At 40.3% G+C, this 7220-nt stretch overlaps 1 protein-coding gene across 1 annotated transcript in view; it reads right to left on the reverse strand.

Moving 5' to 3' along the window:
- Nucleotides 1–6775, reverse strand: part of LOC147817137 (uncharacterized) — a 19277-nt gene extending 12502 nt beyond the window's left edge. The window contains exon 1 of the mRNA XM_087171634.1: nucleotides 6670–6775. The gene's annotated coding sequence lies outside the window, so the exon portion shown is untranslated. The remainder of the gene's footprint in view (nucleotides 1–6669) is intronic.
- Between the last annotated feature and the right edge of the window lie 445 nt (nucleotides 6776–7220).

A 7220-nucleotide genomic window follows, 5' to 3' on the forward strand; every position in this document is an offset into this window, starting at 1 on the left:
ACTCATTTTAAGGAATATCTGAATAAAATAGAGACTGTAAGAAACTTCTGGCTTCAGTGTCTGGCACGGTCTTATCGGTTTTTGAAAATAAGTAACGGTTTTCTCATAATTTGCAATTGTTTGAAGCCATGTAGAAGCCAAATTCTGGGCAGATTTTCACATTGCCATGGCAACGGCAGCTCCTAACCTGTGTGCGTGTGTGCGTGCCTAGCAACCAGATAACCAACTCTCCAAGCTCTGCTAGCTTTACATTAGCCACATGTTAGGTCTTAAATTACATTTAGTTAGGTCTTAAATATGTAAGTCCATTTACTGCTTCCTTCGCTTTTTGTTTTGTTTTGTTAAAAGAGTGAATGAAGTTGTGACGGTCTCCGCTGAGACAGAGGAGAGGAGAAGCTACTAGCCCTCTCTCGCTGTCACTTCTAGTCGCGTTCCTCTCCTCCCCAGTAATGTTAAATTTAGCACAGAAAAAAACATAATAGTGGTAATTTAAATAGCGGTTCATGGGATTTATTAACCCTCAGGGGTCCCTCTGTACTTTTTTGGACATTTTCTTCACTTTTCTTTTTTGATTTGCTGATCATTTTGGCTGTGTTACAGCTGAAGGTATGGATTTCTGCAAGAAAGTGTTTTATATGTGTTTTATAATATTTTTAAAATCTAATGTCAGTTACTGTTACAGGTCTATTATACACTGGTAACACATTTTGTACCCTCTGGGGTTCCTCGCGTCCAAAAAAGGACACACAAAGAAAATGCTATAAAATCATCATATATCAATATTTTTTTCTGCTTTTTTTGCATAAATCTCTTAAACCACTTCAGTTCTGCTCAAACCTACCAAATGTTTATTAGTTTTCAGGATTTTAACCCTTTAAATGCCCGTTTGAAGACATGTTGCCTCTTGTTTTATTAAAGAAAACAACACAGAATATGAGATATTTCCCACATAATACATGATGGAGGGATGTGACATCAAGACATTTCTCAAAACCAGAATATGATCAGGGTGACTTTTGAACACTGGAAATAAATCATGTACTCATCCCGGCAGTAGCCCCCGTGGCACTCAAAATTTCCCTGGAATTTTCTAGTTATTATTATAATTAGGGCCTGAGCACCGAGTGCGCTAGTGCCCAGCGGGAACCTATTGTTTTTGGAACGATTATTATTATTAGGGCCCGAGCACCGGAAATGCAAGGAACCTATTGTTTTTCTAAAGATGATTAAGGCCTGAGCAATGTAAGGTGCGAGGACACTAATAAAACCTTGCTGTTTATTATTGTTTTTCTGGAGATTCTTATTATTTTTCTGCCAGAATATTTGATTTTTGAGGGCCTTAACATACTCCAAAACTTGAAACTCAGTTAATAAAATCACAAAATTAAATAGTGATTGGGCTCGGGTGTGTCCAGCGGTTCCATTGTGCCCCGAATGTTGGGCCATGTCAACATCAAGGTCCTTGGATGTTTATTAAATTCAATGCAATGATTCCCCACATAGTACCCCCCCCATATTTTTGGGAAGAGGGCCATTTTGGATTTCCTGTGGCAATTTTCATTTTACGAACACAGTTTTGAGGCATTTAGAATGTGAAAAAACTCACAAAACTTCGCAGACATTTTTGCACCTATGAACAGTTATTTTGATAACAGAATTGGGCAAGGGTGTGGCATATTGACTCTATAGTGCCCCCTAATGACTTTCAGAATTTTTGATGGGCCAATGGTGCTCCTATGCCCACGAGATTTGGCACGTGTATCCGAAGTCATCTAACTCAGATAATCCAAGTGGAGTTGTTCATGGGTGTGGCAAAACAGCTCAAGGAGCACCCCCTAGAACATTTCAATGAAGTAGCCCCTGCAGCACGTTTGACCGAGATGTGTGACAATCGGTAGGCATGTGTACCTTATTGAGATCTACAAAAAAGCCTCTTGGACCCTTTAGCCTAACCCAACCAGAAGTCTGCCCTTTTGAATTTTATGTGCAAGTTTGGTGCATTTTGTTGTCATTTTCAGGCTTCATACTTTAACGAACTCCTCCTAGAGTTTTAATCAGATCAACTAAAAATTGGATTCACACAAACTTAAGATGATTATGATGTTAAACTGCAAAGCTTTTTCAAGGTTGTTGAATGGCGTGGCGAATTTCGTGGCTTCGCCATGATAGAGGAATGTCATGTTTCACAGTAGCCCCCGCATTAGGATTCACCTAGATGTATGAAAATTAGTAGGCTTATGTGTCCCATGGAGGTGTACGTAAACCTCTCAGACCAATACCATAAGCACAACCAGAAGTCCGCAATTTCGAATTTAGTGTAAAATTTTGATACATTTTTTTGTCATTTCCAGGCGTCAGACTCAAAGCATTTGAGTTTTCTATGAACGGCCTGCTTGTGGTAGCACGGTGAATTTTGATCATTTGCCATGAAAAATCAACTTGCAGTCATTCCAACACAAATTGTCCAAACTTCCCCAGACTTTTTGTGTTTGATGAGAGTCCAGCCCTGAACACACCTTTATGCCCGTATTCAGTGATACGCGCCATGTTGTGGCAACAGGAAATGTCATGTTGTACAATGTGTACATGGACTAATCCTAGAGGGTTGACCACACCCACCTCAAACTTTACCACCATATGCTTAAGAAGTTGAATATAAATCATAATAAAAGGTTTTTGTGGAATAGCCTGCCTGTGACCACAGGGCTAATTTCAGTCCTTCGCTATGAACAAACAACTCTCTAGAACTCCAGCATGTATCGTCCAAACTGCCCCAAACATTAGATGTGTGCTAAGAGTTCTGGCCTGTACACATCTTCATGCCCATATTTAGTGATAGTCATAGTGCCACCTCATGGCAGCATGTAACATCATATTTTATTGTTTAATTTAATCTTCCTAGGAGGTTGACCTGGCCATCATCAATAGTGTCAGAAAATACTTTCTAGACCCTGATGATGCTTTATTGTGAAAATTGTGGCTTTTCATTTGAATCTTTGTCCCAAAATCCTTCTTAACCTGCTGATGCATGATTGCAAAAATTGTGAGTTTTCACTTAAGGGTGTGGCTTCTGCAGCACAGTGAATTCTAAAACAGAACGTGGTCAATACTTTACACCTAGATGATGCTGCCCTGTTAAAAATTTTCAGTTTCTGTTGAGCATGTGGCCTCTGCAGTATGGTGAATTTCTGTGTTTCATTGTGTTCTCTGATACTCAGCCACGTGTGCTCATTTCATGGTCTCTGGCTCCACCTGGTGGAAATATTTAAGAATGCAAACAAACATGCAATATCTTCAGTGGCTTTATATATTATATATTGTCCAATCTTCCCCAAATTTCACATTTGATCACAGTCTCACACTGAAGATATCTGGATAATATCTAATATTATATAATAATATTAAGCCATTTTCACAATGCCACCTACTGAAAACAGGAAGTAACTCTTAAATGAAAGTCATTTGATTTACATGACATTTTCATTGTGTGGTCTCATAAATAGCTACATGTGTGCCTAATGCGTGGTGTCTGGCTCTACCTAGTGGATAGATTAAGAATGCATGTAAAAAATGCTGTACATCTTGTCTGCTGTCACACAGTTCAATCAGGAAATCTTAGCCCCTGGGGATGGTATCCGGCGGTTATTAGGATGCGCAGCTGCAAGCCCTCCTGAGGTGCGCCAAAGTGCGAGGGCATGCTCAACGCTGCTTGCAGCTTTAATTACTCTTCGTAAATGGGTGTTCCCTGTGTTCTTGGAGTGTGGAATATGGAATGACTTCAAAGTATCTTGGCATGATCTGCATTAGATTTAAATGGAGCTGAAAACATTTTTAAAAAAGAAAACTGGCTCTGTTGTTTGCATCCACTAAGTGAAACCAGGATTTACACTGGATTAAATAATGACAACCACATGGTGGCCCCACTGTTCCTCCCTCTGCAACAGGAAGCTCTTCTTGGTAAATCTTTACAGATCAGTGACGTAGGGTTAAAGGAGAAACTCATGCAGTGTCTTAGTAAAGCTGCTGGAGGGATGAACTGAGGTCTTCCTAAATACATTTAGTAATTTGCTTTATTGATGATGATCATGATAAACACTCTGCTCCAACCATCAACCAGCAAGGCTGCAGTTCCTCTAATGACCACTAGAGTCTGGCTCCAACAGTGAGTCAATCCACATAGACTCCCATGTTAAAAAAAATTGTAAATGTAAATTGAAAAAGTGTCAGCTCCACACACGCCCTTCCTCTTTGACCATATTTGGATTTGCAGGAAATTAGGGTCAGAGTCAGGCACTGCTGAGATGGTGACGGTGGAGCAGCTCACAGCTTCAGAAACCTATGGGAGATGTCACAGAAGCTACAGCCATCTTTGTTTAGAGTCTAGCACATGGTTGGTTTATGATCCATGAACCATAATGTCTCCTGAGTCTTTATTGCTCCTGTCATCTTTTAAAATAACAAATTTCCTCCTAGATTGAATTAAATAAATCTCGTTAAATCAAGTTCATGTCATGATAAACACCTCGTATGAAAGTCTGACGTTTTTATTCATTTTACAGTAACATCACACTCAGTATTTTGCTTTTTTTTTGCTAGTTTTTTGCTCTCTGGACCACAGCTTTATGATAAATGCAGTTTACAGGAGATGTGGCTCTTTCTTAGCTGGAAATTGAGTTTACACATCACACAGTGCAGCAACAGTTTCCTTATGAGAAGGGGTGGTATGGGGAATTATTTTAACAAAGAAAGAAAAACTGCCAAGCGACAGAATATGAGGGCAGTGAAAACAATTTGATTGAGGAGGTAAATGAGGTCTGATGACTGTGGACTGGATGTACTGACTCTGTGTGTTCCATTTTGTGCATGTTGTCAGTGCTCTAATGTAATGTACTGTAATCACATTTAAACATGCAATAATCTATGCATGTGCAATGCTTCAAGCTCAGTCTAGAAAGTCAGTGCAGAGACTCCTGAGTTAATTACCTGCATATGTTCTTATTGACAAAAAAACACAGTATAGAGGATTTAAATGTAAAACTTTTGGCTGTGTTACATTTGCTGCAGCTCGTTACCAGGTGAATAAAGAGTATCTTAACGTGTTGCAACACTGTCATCAGATATGATAGATAGATAGAATCCTCTGTATTTATTCTTTCTGTGGGGTTTAAATCTACAGCTATTATTTGAAGGAGACCTGTTCTGCTCATTTCCAGCTCTATAGTTTATTCTTAAATTCTGCTCCACTACAGCAGCTTTACATAATTCAACATTTAAATCTTTATTTATCTCAGATTGATTTTTACAGCCCTTTAATTGAACATCAACATTAGCTCAGGCCTCGTTCAGCTTACTTTCTTCTGATTGGCTGAACATCCAGAGACCTGCTGAGTCTCTGCTGGTTAATTACTGTCTTAAAAAAAAAAAAAAAAAACCATTAAACATCCCTAACATGTGTCTGTAAAAAAATGTATTTATATTCTTTCATGTCTGTGTCATATTCAGATTCAGTCTAGACATAGAAACTATAGTGAAGGTGTCACTTTGATGTAATGTTGCTAGTATGATGTTACTATGACATCATCAGGTCTTTTATCTGTCTGTTTTTGCTGCAAGATGCGTCACATGTGAAAAACAGGTGAGGGCTCAATCTCTAGATCACGTGACGCAGCCGTGAGTCGATAGATGCTCAGGTCACACAGACAGTGTGTCGCTCTAACCTGCTAATATGGCGCCAAAATGAAAAAACCAAGATGCTTTGCAGCTGCCTCACACATGCCACACATCCAGTGTGTTCCTGGAGAGTGGAGCATGAACATCCACATCAACAGATCACAGCAGGTAATTAGGGAAATGTAGGTAAATATTAGGTCCATCACCTGCTTATTGTAACAGCAGATTCATTCTTTCAGTCACAATCTGATAAAATGTTCTTCTGCTGTAAATATCCACTATATGATAAACACTGTCAGTTGTTTGTACACAAAGGGAAAAAACATTGTTTTGTTGGCATGCTGACAAGTTAAAACTAACCACACTAACTGCCTCTGGTTGAGGGCGTGTCAAACCAGTCAGTAGGCGGGCATTATGCAAATGTGTGACAGTGACGTAGATGAGTTATGGAAGAAAAGTCCTGAACACAAACTTCCTGTGGGAGACAATAGCTCCTCTGACTGTGACTTTGTAACTCAGCAGAAATCACATAAAATAACACTATACACCAACACACTGAGGGAAAGAGAGAAACATCTTATGTGAACTGTGAATTTTAGATACATTCAGCTCTGTCCTCAAACTCCCTTTGAGAGAAGCCCCCAGACTAATCAGTCAGGGGGTTTCCCTCTCAGCAGTCGCCTGCTACAGCAAAAACCAAGGTGCTTAGACTGTAAGTGCAGGAATGAACTGATTGATTGATTGATTTGGGGATAACATCAAGATAGTCCAAGAGGATGTGACAAACATTTTTAACTGTCTTGGGACAGCACTGCTCCACACTTACAGGCTGGTCTTAACAGCCTGACACATTTAAAGAAAGAGAGAAGGCAGCTCCTCTGGAACTGATTTGGCCCTTTCGGTTCAGAGACGGTGGACGTACAGGTTATCAGAAAGCATGTGTGTGCTGAGGTTTAGGATTACAGTTCATTCCACTGCCTCTGTAAATCTGCCTCTTACCTGCTCTCAGTCCGATGCTCAGATCCTTCAACAGTTCTCCTGAGGATCCATGAGGAGCAGAGCTCATAGACTGTCCTCTGAACATAGATCCACACCCAGAGCTGAGGTTACCAGCAGGACTGTTACTGTTGCTAAGGGACCGTGAGCTCACTCTCTAGGTTTGTTTGTGCTAGATTAGATGGGGGGAGGGGTCTGTGTGTGTGTGTGTGTCATAGTTGTCTACTGTCACAGTAGTTTAGTACAGTTTGTGTGAGACAATGGCACTGAGGTTGATATTTTAACCAGATATTGAACCAAGTTACACGTCCACAGTGATGGAGCGTTCACAGCCAGTGGGTTATTTGACCTCTGCTGTTTCTGCTCCTCTCAGTCACTTGGCGGGAACAGAGCTGCCGGTCATTTCTCTGCCAGCAAAACTGTGGTACAGGTTGTTACTGACAGAGAACACAGTCCAAACCAAAGGCTGTAAATGACCCTCAGGTGCAAGGTCTCAAAAAAAGAAGGATTACATTAACAACCTGGGATGTGTAAAGTGGAGTCCGTGTTCTTAC

The sequence above is a fragment of the Seriola lalandi genome, unplaced genomic scaffold, assembly GCF_002814215.2.
Source record: "Seriola lalandi dorsalis isolate HSWRI2012SDOR001 ecotype SW California unplaced genomic scaffold, Sedor1 jcf7180002054883, whole genome shotgun sequence".
NCBI lineage: Eukaryota > Metazoa > Chordata > Actinopteri > Carangiformes > Carangidae > Seriola > Seriola lalandi.